General features: G+C 48.9%; 1 pseudogene; it reads left to right on the top strand.

The window, feature by feature from the left end:
- The first annotated feature begins 532 nt into the window (after nt 1–532).
- On the top strand, nt 533–3,043 carry LOC102850156 (annotated as a pseudogene).
- Nucleotides 3,044–3,762: the final 719 nt, after the last annotated feature.

Below are 3,762 nucleotides of genomic sequence, written 5' to 3'. Positions count from 1 at the left end.
AAAAACACTCTTCAAAAATAATTATTCAAGAGCAAGACTTTACTTGTATGTGACATTAGGGATGTTGTTTGATAAATTTCCATACTCTAGGATCACTTTTTTTTTTTAAGAAAAAGGGGGAAATATGGATCTCTTCCAGTCAGTTGGCAATTGGTCTTCCAAATACCTTGACCTAGACTAGTGAGAACTTCCACGGCTGCATCTGTGTGATGAAACATCTTGACAGCTATTCTATTTCTTTTCCCAGTAGTGTCAGTGTGATTTGAATATCTTCCTTTGGTACCACTGTTTTTGATCATATACTTATTCTGGAAATGGTTCATTGTCAACCAATTCTTTTTTGCTGAAGTGACTCAATGCGTTCCTACCATCCTCTTTGGATGCTTTCTGCATTATTCAAGATTTCACTCACAGAATCCTTCACTATTGCAACTTGAGGCTTGAATTTGTTCTTCAGTGCCTCCAGCTTGAGAAATGCCAGGAGGGTTCTTCCGTTTTGCCTTTAAATAAAAAAAATAAATCCAGGAGGGCGACAAGATGGCAGTGGCGGGGAAAGCAGAGTGAAGAGCCCCAGGCGCGGTGAGCCCCATTGAAATGGGCCGCCATGGCCCTCCACAGCCCGCAGTATATTTTTGGAGACTTCAGCCCTGATGAATTCAATCAGTTCTTTGTGACACCTCGCTCCTCCATCGAGCTTCCTCCCTACAATGGAGCAGTTCTGTGTGGCGCTCAGGCTGCAGATGAACTCCTTGACAGGCAAGAATACCAGAGAATTGAGTTTGGAGTTAATGAAGCAATCAAACCAGAAGGCTCTGCACCCAGAGCCCCCAGCTACCATATTTCCAGCACACTGAATCTTCAGGCCCTGGAATTTATTCTAGGTTGTCCTGCTTCCAAAAAGAACCCCAATTACATGGATAAGGATGCAAACTACAGTTCTGAATGCCAGTACCCAGGATCTCTGCTTACTCTGGATAGCTGTTCCAACGTGGAGACAGAAGTGTGGGGAAAATGATGGGGTCTCTGGTGGTCTCGGACAAAGGGAACGTAAAAAGAAGAAGAAATGACCACTTGGGTATTATAGTTACTTGAAAGATGGCAGCGATGGCAGCGCTCCCACAGAGGCCCTGGTCAATGGCCACACATCCGCCTGCAGAAGTGCAGAGGACACAGAGTTCTTGCTCGATGTGCCCCCATTGGTCACCCCCAGGACATGTACTAGCCCTGAGAACTCCCTGGACTTTGTGGGTGGCTCTCTGCCCAATGGGCCTTTCCCCAGAGCACTGGACAGCCATGCCAGGACTGCTGGGCAGCCAGAGCTGTGTCTCCCTGACTTTGAGCAGGCCCACCTCCCTGTGGAGGCTGCCAGGGATGGCCTAGCAAGGACAGCAGTGGCCCAGCCTTGTGTGGGGCTTAACACAGGCAACCTTGGTGTTGCTAATGGACAAGTATTTGTCCAACAGACTGGAGCTGCACACGGTGGAGATCACAGACTCTGAACCTGCGCAAACCCCTACTGACCCCTCGGCCTTGGTGGCAGGCTCCGCTCCCCCCAGCCAGCCCACCAAGTCCTGGGCCAGTTTCTTCCATGATTCCAAGCCCTCTTCTTCCTCACCCGTGGCTTATGTAGAAACCAAGTATTCCCCACCTGTCACTTCATCTCCGGGCCTCTGAAAAGCAGGTTGAAGTCAGAGAAGGGCTTGTTTCAGTTGGGGAGGACCCTGTAGCCATAAAGATCAAAGAGTTACTGGAGACTGTAACCCTGATCCATAAACCGGTGTCATTGCAACCCCATGGGCTGATCAATAAAGAAAACTGGTGCCACATTAATGCCACGTTGCAGGCATTGGTTGCTTGTCCCCCGATGTATCACCTGATGAAGTTCATTCCTGTGTATTCCAAAGTGCAGCAGCCTTGTACGTCCACACCCATGATAGATGGCTTTGTTCGATTGATGAATGAGTGCATTAAAATGCCAGTACCTCCAAAACCCAGACAAGCTCTTGGGGATAAAATCGTGAGGGACATCCACCCTGGCGCCGCCTTCGAGCCCATGTATATTTATAGACTCCTGACGGTCATCAAGTCCATCTTGTCCGAAAAGAGCAGACAGGAAGACGTTGAGGAATACCTAGGCTTTATTCTCAATGGACTCCACAAGGAAATGCTGAATCTAAAGAAACTTATCTCACCAAATAATGAAAAGCTCAGTGTCTCCAACGGGCCACAGAGCCCCTGGGTGAACAACGAGGAGCAGAAAGAACCAGGCGAGGGCAGCGATGATGAGTGGGAGCAGGTGGGCCCCAGGAACAAGACGTCGGTCACTAGGCGGCAGGTGGACTTTGTCCAGACTCCCATTACTGGCATTTTTGGTGGGCATATGAGGTCTGTGGTTTACCACCAGAGCTCAAAGGAGTCGGCCACGCTGCAGCCCTTCTTCACACTGCAGCTGGACATCCAGTCCAACAAGATCCGCGCTATCCAGGATGCACTGGAAAGCTTGGTGGCCAGAGAGTCTGTACAGGGCTACACCGCAAAAACCAAGCGGGAGGTGGAGATAAGTCGCGGAGTGACTCTGGAGACGTTCCCTCCTGTCCCCGTGTTACATCTGAAACGATTCGTTTATGAGAAGACTGGCGGCTGTCAGAAACTGATTAAAAACATTGAATATCCTGTGGACCTAGAAATCAGCAAAGAACTGCTTTCTCCAGGAGTCAAAAACAAGAACTTCAAATGCCACAGGACCTATAGCCTATTTGCAGTGGTCTACCACCATGGTGACAGCGCCACTGGCGGCCACTACACCACGGACGTCTTCCAGATCGACCTGAATGGCTGGCTCCTCACGGATGACCAGGTAGTCAAAGTGATCACCCAGTGCCAGGTGGTGAAGCCCATGGCCGAGAGCATAGCCTATCTCCTCTGCGTGGACCTGCTGCAGCCCATGACATCGCTCGTGTCCACACAGGTGCCCCTCCTCCCCTCACGTCATGCCACACCACGCCGACTCTGTCCCATGCGCACACTGACTGCCCCACGCTGACTCCACACTCAGGGAAGCAGGTGTCTTTGACTCTGACTCCTCCCCTCTATGCTGCAGGCCCTGCCCCAAGGCCACTATGGTGGCGGTGACACCTACCCTCCCTCTTTCCTATCCCTTCTGCAATAATAGGCTCGAACTAAAGGAGACGCTGGACTTCGTGCACAACATGGTGCATGCTGACTTTTAACTTCCAGATCCAGCTCATTTGGTTGAAAGAGACTCACTTGGTTGGGAGGGGGGATCCATTCACAAACCCCATGTTTCTGAAATAATGCTGATTCCTGAGATGGGGAAAGGATTTCTGCTTGATTTCCAGTCTGATTGCCTAGTATGTAAGTCCTGCACCAGCAACGACACTTGTAAATTTGTACAAAGGAATTTTTTAATTCATCACACTTTTCTCCCTCACCTTTAGTTTTTGATAAATGATTAAAAAAAATAGGAGCCAGTTATCGGAGGAGAAGGAAATAATTCTTTCCTCAGAAAAGAAACGTATTAAGTTGCTGGTTCCTAGCGGGGAAAAGCATTTTAGTAATTGTGCAATGAGAAACTGCTTCTGTACACAATGCCGAGAAAATCCTTAGAGTTAAGATGTTAGGATACGTAGATGGGTGACTGTAACTCTATTGCCATTAAAAGATTTCAGGTTGCATTCACGCTTCTGTGTACATGTCACAAAACATGGGCAGAATACTGCGTGTTAGTTTCTCAATCTGCTC

Source organism: Elephantulus edwardii, unplaced genomic scaffold (genome assembly GCF_000299155.1).
Source record: "Elephantulus edwardii isolate Elephantulus edwardi_28Jun2011 unplaced genomic scaffold, EleEdw1.0 scaffold00063, whole genome shotgun sequence".
Taxonomy (NCBI): domain Eukaryota; kingdom Metazoa; phylum Chordata; class Mammalia; order Macroscelidea; family Macroscelididae; genus Elephantulus; species Elephantulus edwardii.
This window is presented reverse-complemented; position numbering and strand designations above follow the sequence as displayed.